We start from the raw sequence: 27,426 nt of genomic DNA, 5'->3' as shown, positions 1-27,426 counted from the left end.
CCTCATTAGATGTTAAGGCAATTGCAGTCCCTGTTGCCGCCATATTCTCTATCTCCTGGACAATGATCTTCACCTTCTCCAGGAAATAGGTCTGGAAGGTATTACAATCAAAAGGGGGCTTAACATTATCCGGCTTCTTACTCAGCTCAGCCAGGATTTTAAAGGTTTCTTTCTGGATATTAGTGGCCTTGCTTAGGCGCGACTCAAGATGGTCCGCTTTAGCTTGAATCATAAGTTTTTTATATTGGTGGAGAAAGGCCTTATAGGTATCCCTATCAGTATCCTGCTTGGATTTCCTCCACAGCCTTTCTAATCTCCTTAGCTTGGTTTTGGTGTCCCTTAAGAGCGGAGTAAACCAGGGAGCTTTCCCAGAGCCCTTGATTTGCTGTGTTTTCACTGGCGCTATCTGATCGATGGCCCGAATCAAACATCTTGTTAGATCAGAGTGGTCTCGGTCCAAATTACAATCTGGCTCTAAAACCTGGGGGGGTTCCAGATGTGCCTCAGTCAGGGCTCTCAGATTGACTTCAATCCATTTCCGGGTTTTCCTGAAGCTATGTGAGTTATGAACAGCCCCATTGCTGAGGGGGACCTCACACGAGACCAAACAGTGATCCGACCAGACACAGGGCGCTGCCTCACTAAATGTTAGAGTGGCATCGGTGGTCCACATAAGGTCAAGAATGTGCCCTTTTTCATGGGTTGGGGTATCCACAATCTGTGTGAAGTCCAATGCGGACATTAATGTGTCTAACTGGCGCATAGGTGAATCCCAGGTGGGCTTATCCCAATGTAGATTAAAATCCCCTGTAACCAAGATTTTTATATATCTTGACCTAAGGTCAGATATAATAGGACAGAATAAGTCAAAGAAGGTAGGGGTTGCCTTCGGCGGACGATAAACAGACAAGATCACCCAACACACATTGTTTACTGTGACCTTTACCCCAAGAAGATCGGCTAAGTCAATCGTCTCAGTTAGTATTTTTTCAACCGTCATGGTCTTCCTATACAAAATAGCTACTCCACCCCCCCGTGAGCCCCCTGGGCGGTTATGCCACATTATATCATATCCGCTTGGTACAGCGGCGATGATATCCGGTAACGAGTTCTCATCTGTCCAGGTCTCTGAAAGAGTCAGGACATCGATGTCACTATCCTGAAGCATATTATATACCTCCAGATGATGGCAGTGCAACGAGCGGGTATTAAGGCTCGCTATTTTTAACGTGGAACATTTATTCAAGGCAGGTGTGACCCCAACATTCCGAGAGATACTGTACTTTTTAAGCAACAGCAGGACTGCTTTGTCCAACATGGGCTCGCCTCTATTCAAAGATTTAAGCATTTCTGAGGAGTAAGTGCGACGATGGCCAGCCGTCCCAGCCCCTGCGCCCGCCTGTGCGCGGACGGGCGCAGACGGGCTGGACTCTGGCGTAACTCCGGCGATGCTCCGGCGTGCCCGCAGCGCGTGCCCGCTGCGCGCCAGCATGGCCCGTTTTAAATACCGGTCTAGCGTCCTTGCGACGACTAGACCGTGCGCAGCTTCTCTAGGCCGCCCCCCCAAGCCAAGATGTCCACCGCAGTGCTGTCTGTCGGGAGAAGGACCCGCTCCAAACACGGTGAATTTACAAATGTGGTGCAAGTAAGTGGATTCTTAGTTAAAAGCCTAAAAGCGGCAACAATACACAACAAATACACTAATAATCAGCGATTTTAAAAATTCCTTGTGTGAGCTCCTGTGAGCGCGCTGCACTCTGTAGTGCAACTCGCTCCGTTTGTCCTAAAAGTTTCCTAAGTTTATTGCAGTATTAAGAAGGGGGGTTAGGGCTTGACTAATGGTCTCAGGGACCATATGTAGGACATAAGGGGGGCATGCGTCCAGTGGCGAGCCAGACTTAGTCTGAAGAAGCAGCGTGGCAACATGATCACAGCTGAGCTGGGAGAAACTGGGGAATTCCGGAATTTGTGTCTGTGGATCTGAGTCATGGGGGACCGCTTCGCACGGAGGTAGCGATCGAAGGTCATTATACACTGACTGAACTTTCTGTTGAAAGAATTGGGCAATGTTTTCCACAAATTCTTGGTGCGGTTGGAATGTAATTTCTCTCGGACTTTTAGCTAAGTGAGTCACGGTCTTAAATAGTTCCATTGAGGAGTTTGAGGACTCTTGGATTGTCTTAGTAAAGAATATGGTCTTAGCTTGCTCTATGGCAAGCTTGTATTCATGTAAGGCAGCCGTATACTCCTTTTTGGACTGAGGGCTGTAATCATTTCGCCAAATTCTCTCGGCCCTCCTGCATTTCAATTTTATCAATTTAACCTCTGAGGTGTACCATTGTGAGGTTGCAGAGCGGATCTTGGGTTTTTTTAATTCTTCCGGGGCTAACTTGTCCATTGCTTGTAAGAGCCAGGCGTTAAATTTGCGGGCTCCATCGTTACTGTCTGTGCTGACGTTGATGGGTGCGTCCTTGCTGAGAAAGTTTGCTAGTGAAGTAGCTTCTAATTTTTTCCATGGACGGGATTTATTCGGAAGTACAAGGTCCTTTCTCCTAGCATTGGACAGCGTGATTACTAGAGTAAAATTTATGGCGGCGTGATCGGACCAGGGAAGAGGTGTGGTGGAGGTGACCTTAATATGGCAATTATTGGTGAAGATAGAATCCAGAGTGTGACCTGCTGTGTGAGTGGGTCCTGTCGCTAGTCGGGTTAGTCCGTAGCTACTGAAATTGTCTATTAGGGTGGTAGAATCACTCGAGTTGTTGTCTTCGAGGTGAAAGATGAAATCTCCCAATACTGTGAAGGTAGAGTGATTTGACGTGGTTTACAGGAAGGTTAAAAGAGCGTTGGCTGCTCTCACACTGCACCCGTCCTCCATGGGTCCCCTACTTTGCGTGGTTCCTTGGGGTCCCAGTGATTCTAAGTGCTCTAGGCACTGTGTCTAGTTAAGTTGTGGTTGTTATACCACTTTCTTAGTATATGGTTCGTTCTCCCGGAGCCCGCTGTGTATTGTGGTTGTTTGGACTGGTACAAGGTGCCCACTTTAATTAGTGGTCAGCATATACCAGGCCAACTTCTCACAGTAAGATTTCAGAAACTAAGCAGAAAATAACTTTGAAGCATGTGTCTAGCCCTTTCCTAAGCAGAGATGAAAAATAAATATTTTAATCCCACCTAGGTCTATTAGGGAAATGTATAGCCAGGTCTACACAGTAAAAAAATATTTGGGGTTTATTTCTCTGAGAGGGCGCACTAACCCCCAATAGTTAGTGTGCCGTAATTTTGTACTTTAGTGCCATGCCCTCTGGACGTACAGCACACACTTTTTGGGTGACTTGTAAATATATAAAATTAGGCTATTACTTCACGGCAAAGCATTTTTCTCTGCCATGTCCCTGCAACTCATCTAAAGCGCAGCCTAACCAGAGCCCAATGGTGCTCCTGTTAGAGATTTATTTTTGTTGTATATGTAGGCCATGTAAATATACATTGCAGCTCACATTTAGCTTTCTATGCCATAGATGCCTTTTAGGCACCATTTACAAGGGACTAATTGGGAAGTTAAATAAGGAGTTCAAATATACAGCACATGTTTTATAAGGGAAGCAACACCACTTTGCTACTATTTAGCAGTGGTAAAGTGCAAAGAGTTTTAAAGCCAGCAAATCAAGATATGCAAAAATGAGGGGACCACAAAAAAATTGGGTTATTTCTTGCAATCAGTTTTATCTGTAGGCTATGTATCCAAGAACATCAACTCCGAAATAATAAATTTCAGGACAGATGCCCGGTGGTTCAAAGGTTGAATAAACGTAAAGCCGCAAAAGTGACCTTGTTTATTTATAGATGGGGGGGGGGGTCTATCTGAGACTGTTTTAAGTACCACAGCATTACTATATGATAGCTGATAAATTATTTTTTCAACCATAGCTCTTGTGTAATATATTCACACGTCTTGCAATATTTTGATTGTAACTTGTAGCAATTATCAGTGATTGGAGTTCTTTGAATGCTACAGTAGCAGGGTCAGACTGAGACAGAAAATAGGCCTGTAAACCAAAATAAAAGTGACCCCATTAGTGATTTAGATAACTAAAAAGTTCCCCATATTTATAAACTGGGCAGTTTTGAACTTGTAAAGACAACTGTATAAGTGTTTTGCAAGGTGTCGATGGCTGAATGGATTTGAGCTTGTTTTTATTTCAAGGAAAACTAGTAAAAACTGCGACACAAACTGACCTGTCAGCCCAGTCGGTCGGGCACTGCCTGATTGCCCTATGGTCCCGGACTGTCTTTGCCTTGTCTGGAAGGGTGGGGGAGGTTTCTCTTCCAGTGGGTTTGGTTTAGTTGATGGGCAACCGCCGTTCAAGTTCCTGCCTAAAGCTCTTATAAATCAACAATCAAAAACAAATGGTTTAAAGAATGCTTTAAAGCCATTTGTTTTTGTGTTTGGGTGGTTCCTGCCTCCTACAGACAGGAACGTGGTTGGCTGGTCCCCAGCAACAAAACCGCCCACACCCTGCCAGTCCACTGTGGAAACGCTACATTTGTTCACTACTTGCTCTGTGGGAGCTGCTCCGGGAAAATTTACCAGGGCTGATTTTGGTGGCCCGGCCGGTCATGTCGTTGTCAGGGTTCCCCGGAGGTTTCCTCCTCATGACCCTACAGTGGCTATTGTCTCTACTCCTCAGTTTCACCACCCAAGTTCCAAACCCCACTGTGCCCTTAGTTGGAGTGCATGTTGGCAGCGCTGGTCTTCCAATATGGCCGCCAGCTGGTCTGCTGGTCAGCGGTCTAGTCTCCTCTAGAATTCTAAGTCCAGCTGAAGCGTGCACCAACGTTCTAAGGCACACTTCACCGAAGATTTCACCGACGCAGCAGTTTTTCCGGGAGCGTAAGAGAGAGTTAGTCAGGGTAGTGGTGTTTCAAGACTCGGGGTTAGTTCCGGCGGCTCTGAATTCCTTTCCAGAGTAAGGTCAGTGCATTCTGTTAGCGCAATCTGAAAATATGAGTTGTGAACCAAATTGCGCATATGTGGAGAATAGCGTTCCTATCTGAGGCGTGTCTTGCTAAGGCACTACTATTAAACCTTGCTCCACTTCAGGAATATATTGGTGTAAAGACACTGAGTTTAAAGATACCTAGAGGGTTTTGAGAGTCCTGGTGAATGCGGGCATGACAATTCAACACGCAGCATATAACCATAGACTCTAGTGGAGGCTTGAACGTAGAGAAAATATAACTTGAGTTACTTGAAGGTTTCTCTCAACATTCTTTCCTCTTCAAATATTATCGACTATTAAGAAGCTCTGACTAAAAGACAATAAGTTGCAATTCATTCCGGATAATTACAAAACTACTGCAGCTCATTCTAAGTAAGTCTAGATAAAGAGAAGGGCACATGCTTACCTTAGGAACTAATAAAAGTATAGTGACTTACCTATGTTTTCTCCCTGTGCGCACCCAAGGTCACAGTGAACGAAGGTCAGGCTGGTCCTGTAAATCAGAGAGCTGAGTAAGACTTCTCTTCATTAAACAACACACACAAAAACATTGCAAGAGAAATTAAGAAGAGAGGTTGAGCACCCCTTGTATTCTGGTAAGATTAGCTACCTGTTAGAAAGATATATTGTAAATTCAAGGAACTCTGATTTAGTAATGTTTATGGTTACAGCACTGTAAGAAATAATAATAAGAAGATACCGAACAAGCAGAGTGCCATAGTGTTGTCTCTTCTCTGTCCCAATCCCCTTTCCCCCTTAGTACTTACCTGTGACGAATTACCCAAAAGCCTAGCAGGGACGTACTGAGGGGTGCATGGAGAATTAGCGTCATTCTGCTCCTGTGCTGTCAAGGGAACTATATACCTGGTCCTGACAGTCGCTTTGTTAGGTCAGTCCGAAATGTGGCTGCCAGCGGCGCACGCAGTGTGCCCTCTTAAGAAGGCGGCCTCCTTAGTGCCGCATTCTGGCACATCCCCACACTCCACGCACTGGGACCCCTTTATGGGAGTCCCCCACGTCTGGCACCATATCCAGGTCATTTCCGGCATGCAAGGGGTGGGGGGTCAGGTATTGGCATTCGTTGTTTGGTTGGGGTGAGTTTGGGCCTCTGGGGCATGTGGTTGCTGGTGGCCCCAATGCCTCCCACGTTGGGGGCAGTGGCTCGGTCTCCAGTCTGCTTGATGGTATGGTCTGAGATCGAGGGAGCGGTAGAGTGGGGGTTTCTGTGCAGGCCTTAAACCGTCTTGGAAGTAGGGCCCACCCAGGGCAGAGAACAGGCATGGCCTCAGAGTGGTTTAGTGTACTCCTCCCACTCCAGCATTGAGACCTGTACAGTGGACAGGCTCGGTTGCCGAGTGGCGGGGTGCCAGTCTTGGGTTATGCCCTGTCCTGCCTCGGTTTGTTTGTTTGCTGGTTGGCCCCGCCATGATACAGACAAGGTGGACTTTTATATTGTCTATACACTGTGCGTTTGCCTTGGCATTGATACCTATCTTAATTCTCGTGCTAAAAGAGGATCCATGTGTTCTACTGTCTTCCATTAGACAGTGTTACAGGCTGAAAGTCAGAGTCTAATGATTTGAAGTACCCTTTTCAAATCTATATGGTACTCTTCACTTCAGACTGATTTAATCAGGAACTTTTTAATGTATTTCTGTAGTCTTCCATAGCCCCGATTCATGGTGCTGCCGTGCCCCATTGTGATGATATTGATTCATTGTACTTTGTGGCGCAGCGGCGGACTTGAGCCGGTTTCGGGTGTGGGGTGATTTTTTGATTGGACACCACATGCTCTGGGAGAGGTAAGGATTTTGGGCATGCACGGGGCCTTGGTTTGCAATGCTTTTGTTCAATTGGCCAACTGAGGCATATTTTGTGAAATAACACAGGAAGAAAAACAATAACTCCCCCCCCATGGTCGACCCAATGGCATCAACATAGTTATGCCTGCCGGTAACAGTTGTGGTTCGGCAAAACACACTCGAGAACTTACTCAAAGTGCCCCAGAACTGGCGCCATAAGCGGGCTGTGAAAACACGTCTGAGATTTGGTTAGTCACTATTGGATAGTACAAGGGCATCTTTCACAGGCTTTGTTGCTTCATCCAGTGGATTGGGCCATTGGAAAAAAAAAAAGATCACTTATTGATTGAGCCTGCGTTCAGCTTCAAAGAACCCGTCTCTTCAGCAGTAGGGCTTAACTTGTTTGCCGGCACAACCGTATAGAAAGAAACAGTGCAAATTATGTTTGTTCACAAAGATTTACACTTCCCTCCTAAGGGTGGAAGAGCGGAAGGCATCTTTGCGTAGCTCATTTTCTCAATTTTTTCTGGTTGTGTATCCGAACCAGATGCATGATAGATGGGTGTATGGGCTCGAATTTGGTTACGGAACCAATGTGGATGTACTTGCGTGGGTCGCAGGTGGGCGCATGCCCAAGGGGTTTGGGGATATCATAGCCCCTCTTGGATTTAATACCTGGGGCACTAGTGTCTTTAAGTGGTCTTGTGGTAAGAAGGAGCTTCAGGCAAACTGCAGACAGTACTTATGCAGTTAATAAGGCGAGGCTTCAAGTCCTGGCAGGGGCAGCGAGTTCATCTTTCTGTAAAGGTTTCATGATGGCAGATTATGCGATGCCATGTAAAGAAAGATCCTTTTTTGATGTTCTTTCTTAAAGCAAGAGCCTTTGGGATGCTATGATGCGCTAGGCCACCAGGTTACACTGCGTCGAAGCATTACTGTTAACTTGCAGGAGGACCTTGGGAACTGTGCAAGTTAACCATTCTTGAATGTCTATCCTGCCTTAGTGAGAGGGGACAATGTGCTAATAGCTGATACTGCTCTATTAAGTCTCTTGGCTTGGTGTTCTGTTAGTGACTATCTTGTTGCAGATAGAAGGGATGAGTTGCCAAATATCTGATATGCCACTTTTAATATCCACTCGGCCATGCCCAGCTTGTTGCAGTTAAGTGGGATGAGTTGCTGAATTCTCGTTAATTTATTCTTTCAATTGATGTTTATGTCTCAGACACTTGAGTGTGAACTGGCATGCTTGTATGGCCCCGTGATTGTAATAGATACGCTGCATGCGTACAAATGGATTGAATATTGAGCCACTAGGAGAACGGTGGTTTAGAGTTCGTTTACATGGTTTATGATCAACTGTTTGCCTGTTTGGTCCTGGATCCGGTGAGTAGGGATTAATCTTTGCGGAGCCTGTAGAGGGCACAGCTGAATTACTAATTGGTGGCAAGGTTGTTAAAACTAAGGGTATATCACGATGTGTGTGACTCTTGCACTTAGGAAGGCCAGATGGACCATGGGTAATTAGTTAGCCATTAGATCTGCAGCACTTCACCAGTTTAAAACCCCCTCAGTGGTAGGGACGTTATCCCATTTGCATTGTGACATTGAAAATTAAAATTGTCATTCGCCACAATAGACTCACATTGGGACACAGTTCATCTGGCACTATGGGCACACCTGCTAGAGGAGACAAATAATTGGTCCAGCTAGAAGGACTGGTAACTGCTAACCAACCTTAGGCCTATATCCCTATTACCATTCTTAGGGAAACTGGCTGAGAAACATGTCAATCACCACTTGTCCAATTACATCGAACTTGTGGGGGCTTTGGACTACTCTCAGTCAGGGTTTAGGCATAAACACAGTACGGAGTCTACTCTTCTGTCTGTCACAGATGACCTACAGATGTATCAGGACAGGGGCTTTTCAGTAATCCTTGTGCTCTTAGATCTTTCAGCAGCGTTCGATACCGTTTCACATACCATTCTTATTGAACGGTTATCGAACGCTGGCATCAAGGATAGGGCCATCGAATGGCTGAAAAGCTTTCTCCTTAATCGTTCCCAGAGAGTTATCATGGACTCCTACCGCTCAGCGGAGATTGAGATCTCTAAGGGGGTGCCCCAGGGCTCTTGTTTGAGCCCAACCCTTTTTAATATAAACGTGGCACCATTGGCTAGAGTGATGCGAAGATATGGTTTCATTCCAGTATCGTACGCTGATGACACCCAGCTCCTCTTTCCTTTCAAAACCCTCTCCGCTGAAGTGAAAAATTCCTTTTCTGCTGGCATGAAGGCAGTGGCTCGCTGGATGTCTTCCAACTTTCTCCAGTGTAATGTCAGTAAAACGGAAGTAATGTTGTTTTTGGTGAGGCAAAAATGTTGTGGACCCCTGACTGGTGGCCGCCTGATCTGGGAATAGTTCCTGAACCTAAACAGGTTGTGAAGAACCTTGGGATTCGTTTGGATCAAGACTTGCTTTTTAAACAACATGTCAATTACACTTCAGGAATCTGTTTTCACACCATTAGTTTGTTACGGAAAATCTTTCCCCTCCTGCCAGATTCCTGTAAGAGAACCTTGGTCCAGACCTTGGTTTTAAGTAGGATTGACTACTGTAATGGCCTGCTTCTTTCTGCCAACGAAAGTGTTTTGAATAAACTGCAGGTCATTCAAAACACGGCAGCCCGCCTTGTCCTTAATGTTCCCCCCAGAACTGCTTCTAAACCCCTCCTGGATCAGCTACACTGGCTGTCGATCCGTCAGAGGATAAAATTTAAGATATGTTGCCTTATCCACAAATGCATAAATGGCCAAGGGCCCGTTTATCTACAAAATAAATTTGTTCCCTACATACCGCTCCGATCACTAAGATCTAGCAATAACCTCCTCTTGGTGATCCCTCGTGCAAAAAAAGCCAGACATGGGAATAAAGCTTTATCTATTACAGGCCCCACATTGTGGAATAAACTTCCTTTATCATTAAGACAATGCAAGGAACATCTTACCTATAGGAAACTTCTTAAAACTGTGCTGTTTAAGAATGAGATCTAGCCCCTCTTTCATCTTATCCTTGCTTTACCGATTATTGAAAAGCGCAGAGATACTCCATTGGAGTCGATTCTAGCGCTATATAAACTAATAAATAAATAAATAAATAAAATAAATAAATAAACTGCAGGTTGCAGGAGGTTATGGAGCCTGTCATGGTGGGGGTCCCGGCTATGACGCCAGCCACATCCAGGGATTTGACGGCGTTACAGGGCGATCCGGAGGCTGATTGATAAACAGGGGTACCCTCTTCAGGAGCACAATAGAGGTGCCCTATACCAAACCCCAGGAGTCTTTACGGCAGGACTCTATATGTAGACGTCAGTGCCCGCTAGTCCTTCGGCAGTTAGCCTGAGTAACTGCAGGCGTGCCTTGCAACGCTCGCCCCTAAAATGGTGTGAGTAAAGTCATGGACTGGTGGTCCATAGTATTTAAGGGGGGTAATCCCCACATTAACGGCAGCATCGATTGGGTTGGCCACAGTGCAGTTTGGCACATCAGGCGGGCGGGCAGCTTAGATCAGTCACCCCTGCCTGCCCTTGGATCACCTGTAAGTTAACCCACCACGTGGGCATACTTCATGTATGAAAAAAAACCTGTAGCAAACAGTTTTTTCCAATAAAATTTGTGTGACGTGATTTTTGTAGTGTGTACCAAGTACCTTACTATGCTTCTGGGAGGGTTGCCGATGTTGCACTATGTGGCTGCCCGCGGTGCATGCAGTGTGCCCTGTAAGAGGGTGGCCTCCTTAGTGCCGCATTCGGAAACATCCCTGCGCTCCACTCACTGGGACCCCTCTGTGGGAGTCCCCACGTCTGGCGCCTTAGCTGGGTCATTTCCGGCGTGCAAGTGGCGGGGGGGTCAGGTATTTATACCTGCCCCCACCCACTGGCTGTCCTCTTAGTTCCCCCGCTGGACACGCAGTCATCCTCCCTACCGCATAGCCAGCGTGCCGGTGGGACAGCGGAGCACTCTACCGAATGTGTTAATATGTTACTTTGTGTTGCACGCGGAGTTACAGAGCGATCCTGACACTGATTGTTACATAGGGTACCCTCTTCAGGAGCACAATAAGGGTGCCCAATGCCAAACCCCAGGAGTCTTTACAGCAGGACCCTAGATGAAAACGACGGCGCCCCGCTAGTCCTTCGGGTGGTTGTAAGCCTGAGCAACTGGGGGCTTGCCTTGCAATGCGCCACCCCTAAAACGTTGTGAGTAAAGTCATGGACTGGTGGTCTACGGTATTTAAGGGGGATAAACCCACATAAAAGGTAGCACCGATTGGGTTGGCCACGGTGCAGTTTGGCTCATCAGGTGGGCAGGGCAGCTTAGGTCAGTCACCGCTAAGGGTGCATTTAGACCAGAACTTTGGGGGGCTAATACTCCCAGCCGGGGCTGGCCCTAGCACTCGTCGAACATGGTACAACAGTCTTTTTGATGTTGCCTCCCCCATTTCCTCCTTCTCAATGAATTCCCTAAGTACCACTCACCAACAATGCACCTGATCTCTCTATAGCACCTTTCTGACAAACATATAATTTTTTACAGTGCTACTCATTGTTTACTCACACTCAGTTCTGTGATCTGTTATGTTATGTTATGTTAAAGTTATTTGTAGAGCGAGCTTACACAAGGCGGTTTCATGGCGCTGTGGACGGGATGCGGCAGTATTGTAGTGTCGTAGTCCCAGTGATGCCTCTCCTCAGGATTACGTCGGTGCTATGTATGGGCCCCCCGCCCATCCGACCCCTGCCCGGTGTACGTATTATACCCTCGGACGAGGAGAGAGGTGGGCGAGGGAAGGTCGGGAAGGAACAGCGGAGGGAGAACCTGAAAGAAACAAGAAGACGAACTTAGACACCGGCCCCTCTCTCCTACACCCCTTTTCACCCTCCCTACTAGCTTCTTCCCCTACCTGGGGTTCCTTCCTTCCCACAGCGGACGATGGGCTAGGGTCCCCTCGGGGACTCTGGAGGGGTTTCTTGGGAGTGTACGGAGTCCAATGTGGCAGCTCTCTTCGGGTCCCTATCCGTTGCCTCACGGACGGGACGCGCTCCCCGTTCCTTCACGGGGAGGCGAAGGGACAGGCTCAAGGCGTTCCGCAGACTCAGGCGCTACTACTCACGCCCTGGAACTCCGGGGGCTGAGGAGCGCCGGAGGAGCGCCGGAGCCTTCGCTGTTTGTTTTGACGTGGAAGGTGCTGGGGGCGCTGCCCCTCCCGCCTAGGAATCCTTGAGGCGGAAGAGCGCCCGGAGGTCTGTGAAAGTAGACGGCGCTGCCACTCACGCCTGGGAATCCTTGAGGCGGAGGAGCGCCCGGAGGTCGGCGAAGTAGACGGCGCTGCCACTCACGCCTGGGAATCCTTGAGGCGGAGGAGCGCCCGGAGGTCTGTGAAGAGGGTAGCGCTGCCACTCCCGCCTGGGAATCCGTGAGGCGGAGGAGCGCCGGGAAGTCAAGAAGTGCCGTTGGCGCCTGAGGTAATGGCAGTGGCGCACCGGAAGAACTGGTCTCCTGTGCCGGCTCGGAACACCGGGATCAGTGAGGGCCAGGGAGGGTCCCGCTGGTTGTGGCGGTGAATCGAGAAGACGCCGCCTGCTTACCTCCTCTGAGTCGTCGCGCTATCAGTTGCGGGAAAACACACGCCGAGGCGCAGGCTGGACGGAAGGCAGAAGGCTGGACGAAGCGGGAGCGAGTTCGGGGCCGTTAGGATCCGCAAGGGCGGACGGGAATCATTGGCCCCGCCCCTCGGGTTGCCGCGTCTTTTATGCTTGACCGGGGTGCCGTGACGTCTCTTCCGTCGGGAGGCCGCAGGGGCCGCTGGGAGTTGGAGTCCTCTCCTCGGAACAGCTCCGTCGGCCCCCAGATCATGACAGCACACCCCTCTTCACCCCGGCAACCGGACCGCCGGAGCCCCCAGGCTTGGAGGGTGAACGCCGGTGGAAGGCCGCCACCAGTCGGGCCGCGTGTACCGCCGTCGCCGGCTCCCATGAGTTCTCCTCGGGCCCGTAGCCTTTCCAGGCCAAAAGGTACCACAGCTTGCCCCTTACCAGCTTGGAATCCAAGATGCGGTGAACGATGTACTCCTGTTCGTGGTGCACCCACACGGGTGCGGGGGGCTTTTTCACCGGGCACAGCGAGGGTTTGAGCAGTGACACGTGGAACACCGGATGGATGCGCAGATGCTGCGGCAACCGCAGCAGCACCGCCACCGGGTTCACATGTCGCACCACTGGGTATGGACCTATGTACTTCGGGTGAAAAACGCTGGGATAGCGGAAGCGGATGTTTTTTGTGGACAACCACACTCTCTCCCCCTTGCGGTAAATCGGTGCGGGTCTCCTCCGTTTGTCTGCTTGTGCTTTATAGCGTGCCTTCGCCATCAGCAAGCTGGCCCTGGCCTGTTTGAGAGTGGCGTGTATGGTGCTGAGTCTTGTCTGTAAATCAGGAAGGGACACTGCCTCCCTGGGGAGAAGGAAGGGTACAAACCGGGGGTGAAACCCTGAAGCAAGAAAGAAAGGAGTGTGGTGTGTTGAGGTATGTTGTGCGTTGTTATAAGCAACCTAAGCCACCCAGAGCAAATCAACCCATGAGTCCGCCGCCTTATCGGCGTAGCAACGCAAATATTGTTTAAGGGTCTGGTTGAGTCGCTCTGTTTGCCCATCCGTCTGGGGGTGGAAGCTCGTGGACAGGGAGGAATGGATGCCAAGCTGTTCGCACCACACTCTCCAGAACCGGGCGGTGAACTGCGATCCCCGATCCGAGACGATCCCCACCGGGAGTCCATGAAGCCGCACCACGTGTCTCAACAGGAGTGACGCCAACACCCCTGCCGAGGGGACCTGTTTACAGGCGATAAAGTGGCCCATCTTCGTGAGATAATCAACGACGACAATGATGGCTGTACATCCCTGGTCCTTCGGCAGCCCCACCACGAAGTCTATGGAGATCCTTTCCCAGGGATTCATCGGGGTAGGAAGCGGCATCAGCAGACCTTGCTGTCGTTGATGGTCAGATTTCGTCTGTGCGCATACCGTACATTTCTTCACCCATAGCAGTATGTCAGGACGAACGGTAGGCCACCAGAACTGTCTCAACACCCTCTCCAGGGTTTTGGTCCCTCCCATGTGCCCTGCGCTGGGTATGTCGTGGCACCATGAGAAGACGAGCTTTCGGAGCCGCAGGGTGGGGACTAATACCCGGGACCCCCACAATGGAATACCCTGGTGAAGCCGCCATTCCTTGTGGCTTCGTAACCATGAGGACCAGGCGAAGGTTTGGATCCCTTTCTTTACCCCCTGTAGAAAGGATTCGGTTTTCAGACTGCCGATGACCTGATTCGGAGCGAGAATGGATTGCTCGGGAGTCACCGGAGGGAAACACGGAGGACTTTGGCGAGAGAGGGCGTCGGCTTTTTTGTTCAAAGCCCCGGGACGATAAGTCACCACGAAATTGTACTCCGCAAAGAAGAGCATCCATCTCTTTTGCCTTGGTGACAGGTGACGGGCGGACCGTAGGAATTGTAGATTGCGATGGTCCGTGTATACGGTCACCTGATGACGAGCCCCCATCAACCAGTGCCGCCATTCCACGAAGGCTTCACGTATGGCGAGCAGTTCTTTCTCCGAGATGGTATAGTTGAGTTCGGCCGGGCTCAGTTTCTTGGACATAAAGGCCACCGGATGGAGCAGCCCTGTATCCTGCTGTCGTTGGGAAAGAACAGCCCCCACCGCTTCGTCGGACGCGTCGGCTTCCACCAGGAACGGTAACTCCGGTTGGGCATGGCGTAGGACGGGAGCGGAGGTGAACGCTTCCTTGAGCTGCTCGAACGCGGTCTGGGCTTCTAGCGACCACAGGAAGGGGGTCCCCTTGCGGGTTAGCTTGGTTAGAGGTGTCACTGTTCGGGAGAACTGGTGGATGAACCTCCGGTAAAAGTTTGCGAAGCCCAGGAAGCTCTGGACTTCCTTTACCGAGGACGGTTGTGGCCAAGAGGCCACCGCTTTTACCTTCCTGTCTGTCATGATCTGTCCTTCAGGGGTGAGTAGGACGCCCAGGAACTCAACGGTGGTCACGTGGAACTCACATTTTGTGAATTTGCAGAATAGTCGATGTCGCTCCAGGGCTCCCAACACGGATCGTACGTGTTCTTCGTGGTCCTTGGGATCAGATGAAAAGATCAAAATGTCGTCGATGTAGACCACGACGTGTTTGTCCAGATAGTCCCTCAGTACCTCATTGAGGAAGTATTGGAAAGCGGCCGGGGCGTTACAAAGACCGAACGGCATAACTAGGTATTCGAATAAGCCGAATCGGGTCTTGAACGCCGTTTTCCACTCATCCCCTGCGCGTACCCGAACCAAGTGGTACGCCCCTCGAAGGTCCAACTTAGTGTAGATCCGTGCTCCTCGGACTTGTTCCAAGAGGACGGGGATGAGTGGCAAGGGGTACTGGTTCCTGATGGTCATCGCGTTGAGGGAGCGGTAGTCAATGCAACAGCGTAGCTCACCGTTGGCCTTCGGGATGAAGAATAGCGGGGACGCCGCCGGAGAGCTGGAAGGGCGGATGAATCCCAGTTTCAGGTACTTCTCCAGGTATTCCTTCAGATGATCGGTTTCCGGACCGGTGAGAGCATACACCCGGCTGCACGGAACGCTGGCTCCTGGGACGAGGTCAATGCGGCAGTCGAAGTCACGATGGGGTGGTAGTTCTTCGGCTTGTTGCTTGTCAAAGACCCCGGCATATGGCGCATAGCAGTCGGGGAGAACCATCTCCTTCTCTGCTGCAGTGGCCACGTGGTGCGGGGTCCCATCTCCCTTCCCCGGTGGTTCCTTCGTGAGTCGGCAACGGGTTTGACAGAACGGTGAATTGAACGTGACCGTGTTCGTCGCCCAACGTATATGAGGTTCATGCCGCCGCAACCAAGGTAATCCCAGGATGATCCTGCACCGAGGGGCTTGTATTATATTCAGGGTGAGCCACTCTCCGTGTTCTTTCCCTATCGTCACCCACAAGGACGGAGTGACTTGTCGAATAGGACCGGATTCCAACTCCTTGCCATCGACAGCGTACACCATCTCGGGAACGTCTTTGGAACGGAGGGGGATTCGCAGTCTCTCTGCTTCCTCGATGTCCATGAAGCACCCCGTGGCCCCTGAGTCGATCATGGCTCGCACTTCCAGAGGACAGTTGTTCACCGTCACTTGTGCGGTGATAAACACATGGTCGGGTTCCCGGGTGACGTCGGATTCCAATGAAGGGATGTACTGACAGCTTGAAGGCGTCCCTCCCCTTTCCTTCAAGCGCGGGGGTTTTCCGCCGGTCCCTCAACGAGGCTGGCCGTTGTTAGACCTGTTCGGGACCTCCCGGTCTTCGGGCGTACCGGGCATTCACGCAGGAAATGCCCCTTCTTCCCGCAGTATAGGCAGAGGCCCTGTTTTCGTCGGTGGTCTCGCTCCGAAAGGGTCAGGGAAGCCCTCACCGTCCCTATCTCCATAGGGACGGGCCCAGATCCCGTCGCGTCCGACAAGCGGGGTTGCTCGCACGGCGGGGACGGCTTGTCCTTTCGTCTCTGCTCGCCTTTTCGTGCCCGAAGGCGATATTCGAGCCTGGACGCTAGTTCGATCATGGCCGGGCACGTGAGCGGCTGGGGGTCGATCTGGGCGATCACGTCCTTCAGTTCCTCCGTGAGCCCTCTGTAGAAGATAGCCGTTTGCTTCGCCTCCGGCCACTCGGTTTCGGCCACCAGGCGGCGAAAGCTGTTGACGTACCCTAGGAAATCGGAGGGGGCCTGTCGTAGGTTTAGAAGATCATGGTCGGCTGAGAAGGTGTCTGCTCTTCGGTCGAAAGTCCGCTCGAACTCCTGCCGAAAGGTGTCCCAGTCATATAGCAGGGCGTCGTCTCGCCGTACTAAGGGGACCGCCCATTGTGCTGCTTCCCCTGTTAAGTAGGAGATCAAGAATGCGACTCGGGCCTGGTTCGTGAGAAACAGCTTCGGCTTGCAATGGAAATGGAGTTGTACTTGCGTGAGGAAGACCTGCACTTTCTGGATGTCCCCGTGGTATCTCTCTGGTGGGGCCAGGGGGACGTGAGCTGGCATCTCCACAACCACCTGCGGAGAGGCAGCTGGAGATGGCGTCCCTGCGTCGAAGGGATTACGCTGCAGGCGATCCAAACGGCCATGCAGGGCGACCAAGTCAGCTCTGGACGCCGCTAGTTCTAGCTGGATCTGGGCCAAGACGGCCATGACACCGTCCAGTGAGGCCATGTTTTTGCACCAACGAAATCAGGAGGAGATATATCCGTGGGCCAATGATTCTGTCGTAGTCCCAGTGATGCCTCTCCTCAGGATTACGTCGGTGCTATGTATGGGCCCCCCGCCCATCCGACCCCTGCCCGGTGTACGTATTATACCCTCGGACGAGGAGAGAGGTGGGCGAGGGAAGGTCGGGAAGGAACAGCGGAGGGAGAACCTGAAAGAAACAAGAAGACGAACTTAGACACCGGCCCTTCTCTCCTACACCCCTTTTCACCCTCCCTACTAGCTTCTTCCCCTACCTGGGGTTCCTTCCTTCCCACAGCGGACGATGGGCTAGGGTCCCCTCGGGGACTCTGGAGGGGTTTCTTGGGAGTGTACGGAGTCCAATGTGGCAGCTCTCTTCGGGTCCCTATCCGTTGCCTCACGGACGGGACGCGCTCCCCGTTCCTTCACGGGGAGGCGAAGGGACAGGCTCTAGGCGTTCCGCAGACTCAGGCGCTACTACTCACGCCCTGGAACTCCGGGGGCTGAGGAGCGCCGGAGGAGCGCCGGAGCCTTCGCTGTTTGTTTTGATGTGGAAGGTGCTGGGGGCGCTGCCCCTCCCGCCTAGGAATCCTTGAGGCGGAAGAGCGCCCGGAGGTCTGTGAAAGTAGACGGCGCTGCCACTCACGCCTGGGAATCCTTGAGGCGGAGGAGCGCCCGGAGGTCTGCGAAGTAGACGGCGCTGCCACTCACGCCTGGGAATCCTTGAGGCGGAGGAGCGCCCGGAGGTCTGTGAAGAGGGTAGCGCTGCCACTCCCGCCTGGGAATCCGTGAGGCGGAGGAGCGCCGGGAAGTCAAGAAGTGCCGTTGGCGCCTGAGGTAATGGCAGTGGCGCACCGGAAGAACTGGTCTCCTGTGCCGGCTCGGAACACCGGGATCAGTGAGGGCCAGGGAGGGTCCCGCTGGTTGTGGCGGTGAATCGAGAAGACGCCGCCTGCTTACCTCCTCTGAGTCGTCGCGCTATCAGTTGCGGGAAAACACACGCCGAGGCGCAGGCTGGACGGAAGGCAGAAGGCTGGACGAAGCGGGAGCGAGTTCGGGGCCGTTAGGATCCGCAAGGGCGGACGGGAATCATTGGCCCCGCCCCTCGGGTTGCCGCGTCTTTTATGCTTGACCGGGGTGCCGTGACGTCTCTTCCGTCGGGAGGCCGCAGGGGCCGCTGGGAGTTGGAGTCCTCTCCTCGGAACAGCTCCGTCGGCCCCCAGATCATGACATGTAGTGACAGACGCTTACTCGTATGCCTGAGAAAACAGAAGGGTTTTAAGGAGTGTTCTAAATTGGGTATAAGGAATTACTGATCTGAACTCCGTGGGAAGGGAGTTCCAGAATTGAGAGGCCAGGAGTGAGAATCTAAGACCACCGTGTTTTTTCCGTTTGAAGGTGGGGATGGTGAGCAAGTTCAGGTGGGAGGAGCGAAGTTCACGTGAGAGGGTATAACGATGTATCATAGAGGAGATAAAAGCTGGGTCGTGACCGGCCAGGGCTTTGAAGATGGTGCAGCCCAATTTGAATGCACAGCGTTTGGCCACCGGGAGCCAGTGGAGGCTCTTCATCAAGGAGCGGACATGTTGATGTCTGGGTTGATGGAAAATGAGCCTAGCTGCTTGGTTCTGGACCAATTGTAGGCGATGGAGCTGGTAAGCTGGGATGCCAACATAGAGTGAGTTGGCATAGTCAGTACGGGAGATGACCAGGGCCAGGAGAACTAGAATTAGAGCCTCGGTGGTTAGGAATCTGCAAATTTTCCGGATTCTGCGTAGGTGGAAGAAGCAGGATGATACCACCGTGCTGATCTGAGATTTCATGGACAGATCTTTGCTTATTATGACCCCTAGGCGTTTTACAGATTCTGCTGGGTGAGGAGGATTGCCTAGGAGAGGAGGCCAGAAGTTAAAGTTCCAAGGATTGGAGGTGCCTCCGGTCAAGATCAGCTCAGTCTTGTCAGAGTTGAGCTTTAGTTGATTGGCATACATCCAGTTACTAATGAGGTTCATGGTGGATTGAAAGTTGGAAACTGAGGTGGCAGAGGAGTCAATTTCGAACACCAGCTGAAGGTCATTGGCGTAGTTAAAAGCAGCAACTTCACTGTTGTGTAAGGAACGTATCAGGGGTGATATGTGTAGATTAATAAGAAGGGGTGAAAGAGAAGACCCCGCAGGTCAGCCTAACTTTCTCAGCTGAGAAGCTGGCGAGACGGACTGCCTGGAATCGATTGTTTAGGAAGGAGGAGATACACCTCAGGACCAGTCCCTGGATGCCAGCATTACTGACACTGTCGATCAGCAGATCATGATCGACCGTGTCAAAGGCTGCCAACAAATCCAGAACTACCAGGGCCTGGGTGATGTTTTGATCGGCCCCCTTCCTAAGCTCGTCCATGACTGCTAGGATACTAACTCCATAGAGTGTGCTGGTCTACATCCTGCTTGTTGGGGGTCAAGGAACTGTGAGTGTTCGATAAAAGAGCTGAGGCAGTTAGCTACATGAGTTTCTAGAATCTTACTAAGGTAGGAGAGTAACGAGATGGGGCGGAAGTTGCTGAGTATCAAGGGATCGGCGTTGGGTTTCTTAAGGATGGGGACAATTTCGGCAAGTTTGAAGGTATCGGGGACCGTGCCTTGTCAGAGAGAGTTGTTGAGAAGCGCAAGTGGGGGGTCTGGGCAGCTGGAAAAAGCTTCTCGTAGAATCTGTGGGGGGACAGCAATCTGTAGGGGAGCCTGATCCAACTTTGTTTATTAGGACAAAGAACTACTCTTTAGATATCAGAGGTATTTGATCCAGCACCTGGGCATATTTAAACGAAGTGTGGGGGGGGTGTTGAAAGGGTGGGAGGGGGAATGCTGCTTTTAATGGTGGCAATTTTCTCCATAAAATACGAGTTTAGGGAATCACATAGTTATTGTGAGGGGACAGGTTTAGCTATTACTCTGTCCGGTTGTGATAGTTCATCACCTATGGAAAAGATGTCCTTAGTCTTAGTAGCTGAATTAGTCATTTTCAGGGAGAACAACGTTGTCTTGGTCTGGAGGATGGAATTTGTATAGTCTTTTAACAGGATGATGCTCGGCTTGCCTTAGTACTGCATGGTACATGTAGTATGCTGTACTTTGTATTTCCTGATGTTAATGGAACATTGATACTCCTTTAGTTCCACATGTCATGGTAACATTCTCTACTCAGAATGTTAGTATTCAAAGGAGAGCTGTTGATTTTGACATTCATAGATGTGTGTGTAGGCTGAGGTGTATATGGACCTTCTTATTAAACTCTAATGGATTTAAATACATTTTCTGTGGATTGATCTTTGCAATGGCGACGAGGATGGGATTTACAAGTCCATTACAGCTTCGCGCTTGACTTCACGTGCACAGTAGGGTATGTTTCCTTTTGAAAGAACAGCTTCGCTAATGTCAACTTCTGCCTGCGCTTGACTTCACGCGCACAATAGAGTATGTTTACTTTTAAAATAATAGCTTCGCTGATGTCAATTTCTGCCTAACGCTCGCGCACAGTAGAGTATGTTTAATTAAAACAATGCTTCCCTTCAAAGTCAATTTCAGCCTCCTGTAGGATTTCACACACGGAAAGACCTTGTTAACTTGTAAAGGTATAGCGCTTATCCTCAAACGTGCTCAGCAGATTAAGTTTGTTAATGGAAACAAAACTTGCAATAAATATCAAATAATTCTTCACTGTTCTTGAAGTTTAGCCCACGAAGTTAGCTTCCTTAAAACAGTAAACTTTCACAGTTTAAGAAGAAAAATAACAGTCTCACATTTAAGGCAGACAGTTAAAACAGATGCAAAACGATAAAAATGTCCTTGCTCAATAAACTCCTTTTCCAGGCAGTTAGAAACAAGTGAATTTAAAGGTAGTACTTCTTTTCCAGACAGTACATAATAGAGAACACAATCCACTCTTTTGTTGCTCCAGAAGTCATATATGGATAAATAGATTTATACAATACCAAGATGAAGCAAAAATTCAGGAAGCTGTTGGAGTTGAGGTGATGAAGAGTAGGAGGGAACCAGGGTTCTTTTACCTCGTCGCCATTTTAAAGATCAATCCACAGAAAATGTAGTTAAATCCATAAGAGTACTTTTCCTTACAAGGGTCCTCTCAATTACAAGAATGGTAACAAAAGTAGTGTTGAACATAAAAATGATTCGTTTGTCAGGAAGTTCCAAGGTAACTGCTATATATGGGGGGAATATGGGCATTCAGCAAATTATAAACATTGCACTGGCTGGAAAGCCACGTGCAAAAGATGCAAAAAGAGAGGTCATGTATCAAAATGTTGTCGCAGTGGGTCCTCTAAGAATAAGGTTCAAGAAATATATTGTGGAGATGAGTGTGAAGTTGAGGAAATCATCATGAGGATTAGTGATGGTGAGAAAAGTGGCCCTTTTGACACTGTGCTCATTGAAGGCATTCCTGTTCAAATGTTATTTGACTCGAGAGCTAAAATCAAACTAATTCCCAAGACAGTTTATGACAATCATTTGTGTAGTAAGATAAGCTTACAAATACCTGACATCAAGGCTAAGGGCGATGGTGGCAAACCCATCAAACTTTCTGGTTTCTTTACTGGTAAAATCTCTTACAAGACAAATGTCACATCACGAAAGATTTACATCTCCGAAAGAGGTGATTCTTTGGTGAGTTGGGCTCTCCAAAAAGATCTTAAAGTCATTCTAGATCCCAACGAAACACCTTCCATAAGATTGAGACTTGATAAACCTGTAAACTCATTATTGAACCATGATGGTATTTCCAGTATTTATCAATGTAGTCTACAAACAGTTCTCACCTCATTCGAAGATGAGTTTCCTGAGGTATTTAATGACCAATTAGGATGTTTGGTAGGTTATTCACACAAGATTGTTCTTAAGGAAAATTCTGTACCTGTAATTAGAAAACTTAGAAATGTTCCCATCAAGGTCAAAGATAAAATGAAAGTTGAATTGGACACGTTGTTAAAAGGTGGAATCATCACTGAGGTAGAAGCCACAGAATGGTTGGCTCCAGTGGTCATGGCACTCAAAGCCAATGGAGAGTCTAGGCTCTGCATTGACTTAAGAGAACTTAACAAATGCATTGTTGTTGATCACTACCCCTTACCTAATATTGCAGAAATATTGTCATTGTTAGGTGGAGCCACGTTTTTCTCCTCTGTTGATTTAGCTTCAGCTTATCATCAGGTCAAGCTACATACTTCATCTCAAGATTTAACGGCATTTATAACACCGTTTGGGACATACAAGTTCTTGAGGATGCCTTTTGGGCTTATTTCTGCTGCTGCTGTGTTTCAGAGAGTAATGGAGCATGTGCTTAAAGAGTGTGATGGAATAAAGATATACCAAGATGATGTTCTTATTTTTGGTAACACCCAACAAGAACATGATAGCAGAGTTAGGAAAGTATTAGCTAAACTTAAACACAATGGCTTGACTCTTAAAGCAAAGAAATGCAAGTTCAATATTTCCAGCATTGACTACTTGGGACATACCATCACCGGGTCTGGTATCAAGCCAAAAAAGGAACTTGTAGACACCATCAACAAGCTTTCCAGTCCCAAGAACAAAGATGAAGTTGTCAAATTTTTGGGCATGTCTGAGTATTACACAAAATGTATTAAGAACTTTGCAGACAAGACCTTTAATATGAGACTTTTGATGACGAAGGGAGTCAATTTCGAATTAAACTCCGAATGCGAGAGAGAGTTCAAACTCATAAAGAGACAATTATCTGAAGCCTGCTCACTTAACAGTTTTGATCCTAACCGAGAAGTAACCATCATGAAAGACGCTAGTGGAACAGTTTTAGGCGCTGTCATGTTACAAGTATTCAATGGAGAGGAAGTTACGATATTGTTTTTATCCAGATGTCTAAGAGGAGCAGAGTGTCACTACTCTGTTATTGAAAAAGAAGCATTTGGAGTATTTTGGGCAGTGAGGAAGCTCCGGAGATTTCTGTGGGGTAACAATTTTGTGATAAGAACTGACCACAAACCTCTTAAAGAAATATTCGAAAAGAAAGAAATTGACAATGTATACTCCAGAATACGCGAATGGGTAATTTCTCTTCAAGAATTCAACTTTCGTGTGGAATATGTCCCTGGTTCAAAAAATAACATAGCTGACTGCTGCTCTCATTTGACTGCCATAGAAAGTGATGAGAACGAGTCCTCTGAAGAAACATTAAATGAATTTGATGAATATGCGGTCTGTTATGTTGATGACAGTATAATAAAAGAAGAAACCTGGATCGATGAACTCTCTAAAGATGCTGTCTTACAATCTGTTATTTCTTGCATCAAGAATGGCTGGAGCAAGGACACTAAGGGTTCCATCGGGTCGAGGATGCACTATCATTCCAACATGACATACTGCTCAAAGGGACCAGCTTGATCCCTCCTATCATCTTAAGGGATCAATTAATCAGTTTTGCACATGACAGTCATCCAGGAATATCTAAAACTAAGGAAATAATAAGACAAACTTACTGGTGGCCCGGTATGGGTATTTGCATTGAAAGGTCAGTCAGAGAATGTGTTGATTGTATTAAACAGTGGCGGCTCCTCCATACGGGCGTTTGGGCGCCGCCCCCCTGCTTTCTCGCAGTGCGAGAAGGCAGAAACATAAATGGTAATAACTACCATTTATGTTTCTGCCTTCTCGCACTGCGAGAAAGCAGAAGTGCCTGATCGGGGGTGTGCGGTCCTGCTTGAGGGCAGGGGGGAGTGGCTTGCCCAGTGTTGTGCATAGGGACTGTTTGGCCGGCCCTGGGGCCGATCAAACAGTCCGTATGCACAACACTGGGCAAGCCACTCCCCCCATGCCCTCGAGCAGCACCGCCCACGGCGCCCACTCTACATAGCGAAAATGGTCCCGGCTGGGGCGCTCTCTACTGCGCCTCAGCGTTGTGATTGGCAGAGCGGAGGGAGGGAGGCTGCCTTTCATTCATGACGACATGACGACGAGAGCTTCAGGACGGCGGGAGCGGCAGTTTGGACGCATCCAGAAGCTGCGGTGTTGCAGGACGGAGCGGGAGTTGGAACGCATCCAGAAGATGTTGCAGGACGAGGATGGTAAGTTTTATAATATTCTTTCCCACCCGCCTCCACCCCCCGTGACGACCCCCACCCCCATCATGCCGGCCGTTACTGTGAAGTTATGAATGTACAAAACTATTTTAGGCCCTCCTTAGGCCTAAAATAGTTATGTACATTCATTACTATTTTAGACCCTCCGGTGCCGTATCAATGCCAGTCAGGGCCGGCTTTAGGGCGGTGCGATCGGTGCCACCGCACCGGGTGCTGGAATCCTGGGGGCGCCGTGTTTGAAAGTTTATTATGCCTTTGAAGCACCTGCTGCAGCGTTTCTTTCACCCCGCAATTACCAGGCCTCACATAAATGTCAAGATAACTCGTGCCGCCATTGCTTCTAATTCTCATCAAGCCATTCCGTTTCGATAACAAAGAATTGTAAATGGAAGCTTTTTGGAAAAAACTGCCAGAGTGATGGCGCGTTCTTCTGATGGAAACAAAGGTTCATTTCTCAGAATTTCAGCTCTGTGTGGAAGTTGTGTCGCTTGTATTGGCGGATGGAAAAGGCTGCAGCCGAGGAGCGGTGCGCGCGTGAAGGCGTCTACGTCACCTCATACACACACCAATAGACCTTTTCTTCTCTGAGAATATCGTGTGATTAATTATCTTCCTGGAGAGAGAGATCAGCATTTTGTATAGTTGTGGTTTTGACTTAGGTGAAGTTAGTGCAGAGGGTTAATATGCCTGCTGCAGAGAACGTGTACCATGTAGATTACAGATGTAAACAGATCAGCAGGTTACTTGCAATGTATAATTTAAAGTCCTTAGTCCTAATATAGAATAGTGAGGTATTAACTTTCATCCTAGAACTGCATACACGCTGCAAAGTACAGAACATTGATCAATGTTGCAAAAAGGGTTAATTTGGCTAGAAATGGATTCTTATTATTAAAGAAAACTCCCAACTATGCTGTTTCTTTTTCGACTCTGAGTTTGTGCTTCTCCACACCAAGCACTCTTAAACTATGCTGCCTACCAGTATGGATGACATGTGACTCCTACACTTTTAGTCCTTTGGCTTACGTAACATTTCCTACACAGTGATTTACACATGTATGATTGAATGTCTGTGTGTAATATGCATGTGATGCAAAGTGCTCAGACACCCTGCACTGGTATGAGTGGCGCTATATAACTAATTCAATGCATCTGAGAGAGTGTGGTTATGGAGACTTGGTCACTGTTTTCGCCACCCAATCTTTGGCCCTAATGGAGACCTGAGGTGACATATAGTTCATCTTTCTTTGGCAATAAGGTCAGGCGGCTAACGCCAATGTTCCCTTTTCTTTTAAAATAATGCAGTCAGGCTAAATGGATGGCACGGGTGCAAGCAGGAATGAAGCACGATATGGGACAGTTTTAAATGTGTTTAATTATTTCAAGTCTACATATCCTACCTACTTTTATAAATATTCTTGCTTTCTGAAATGTGGTTTAACCTGCATCCTTTGGGCCTTTTTTTTTTGTTCTTCAAAATTTCCTTGGCGTGAGGGTCCTGCAGTTCCCCTTTAGTCAATCAGGCTCGCTATGACACAAAACACATTTAGACCCTTTTTTTACGCCCCACCACTTTCAAATGTCACCAGCCACCACTGGTATTAAATGTGACAAGGCCCTTAAAACCAGGGTCCAACCTATGGTCTTAGGAAAATTACCTAGAATGGCCTGGGAAGAAGTTGCGATAGACATTCTAGGTCCCATCAAACACAGTAACACTGACAAATATGTTATTGTACTGTTGGATCTCTATTCCAGATGGCCGGAAGTAAAAATAACCAACTCTGTGGAATCTAGAGATGTAATGAAGTTTTGGGAAAACATTTCTGAAAGGGAAAGCTTTCCCAAAATATTTCTCTCTGACAATGTACTCGGTGTGGCTGTGTGTGTGCCCGGAAAGCTGTCTCAGCCCGTGCTACCACACACGACAGGCCTTTGAGCCCAATGGACGTTGCGCGCCTGACCTTACTATTGTTTCGAAGGAAGGGTTGCCGATATTGGCACTAGTATTCAGTGGCAGCTCCGCGAGGGAGTGCTGCGGGTGGTGCGGCGGGGCAGGGGAGGGTGGGGGTTAGTAAACTCCGGCATTCGGCCCAACGGACTTAAGTAAATAAATAAATAAATAAAACAAATTACATTGTGTGCTGCAACGCCAAATGGCATGCAGCGTGCGCAATGCCATTCGTTTTATTTACTTAACTCCGTTCGACCGTATGCCGGAGTTTACTACCTCCCACCCTGCCCCTCCCTTGCCCCGCCACACCACCCGGCTGCCCGGCAGCACTCTATCGAGGAGCCGCCACTGCTAGTATTCCTTCAAGATGTGGATGGCGAGGCAATGGGCCGAGGATTGGTCTGTACAGTAGACGGAACAAGGCCCATACCTGTGATCTTGACTGAAGAAAAACATCCTTTCTTCGGAAGTACCAAAAAGCCTTTCTGAAAGGAAAGGGGGGGGAGGGGGGTTTCCCACAGGCTGATGCTTGTCAGGGAGGCTTTGTGTACACTGCCTGTGGGGAGTCTCCAGTTACCACAGCTCTCAAATATCTCTGCCCCTCCCTCACTGTCAGGGTATTCGAGGGGCCTGGGGGGCGGTGTAAGTGTAAGTAAAAATGAAAAAAACTGCCATAAAAAAAAAAAAGTTGTTAACCCTCACGGTTGGTCTAAAAATAGCGCAGACTCATGTGCAAAGCTCCCGGGTGAATGCACCTGCTGCTAATACAAGTGACAAGTGCCAGCTCAACCTTTCAAGGTTGTCAAAACGAGAACCGCCGAGTTTAGTCATAGTAAAAAAAAAAACACTATTATCCACACCACTGCCAATTCGTAAGATTGTAGCAGGAAACATCACGTTAATACATTGTTATTATTAGGTGCGTATAACATGGGCAATGTTTATAACAGAGCACATTAAAAAATAAAAGCCAAACGGCTGTCACAGAGGGGTGGGTATGTATAAAATAGTTTCAAACTGGTTTACAGGTCTATTTCTCTTCACCCCACCCCCGCCATGTCCTAGAATCTGTTGTGTACCCATGTGTATCACCCCTCCGACGTTGGCAGGAGAGTAGGGTGACTTCAGAGGGAGCCCACAGACGTCTGTCTGCCAGGGAAAGAGAACACTGGACAGGCGGAGGCGAGCCCTACCCCCACCCCTTCCCCCCCCCCC

General features: G+C 48.9%; 1 long non-coding RNA gene across 1 annotated transcript in view; it reads right to left on the bottom strand.

Moving 5' to 3' along the window:
• The window catches only part of LOC146854921 (uncharacterized), a 53,388-nt gene that overhangs the window by 25,326 nt on the left and 636 nt on the right, over positions 1-27,426 (bottom strand). The window contains exon 2 of the long non-coding RNA XR_014981246.1: positions 5,441-5,496. This is a non-coding gene — a long non-coding RNA (uncharacterized LOC146854921). The remainder of the gene's footprint in view (positions 1-5,440; positions 5,497-27,426) is intronic.

The sequence above is a fragment of the Triturus cristatus genome, chromosome 4_1 (assembly GCF_964204655.1).
Source record: "Triturus cristatus chromosome 4_1, aTriCri1.1, whole genome shotgun sequence".
NCBI classification, from domain to species: Eukaryota; Metazoa; Chordata; class Amphibia; order Caudata; family Salamandridae; genus Triturus; species Triturus cristatus.
The sequence above is the reverse complement of the archived record's forward strand: the minus strand, read 5'-3'. Positions and strand labels throughout refer to the sequence as shown.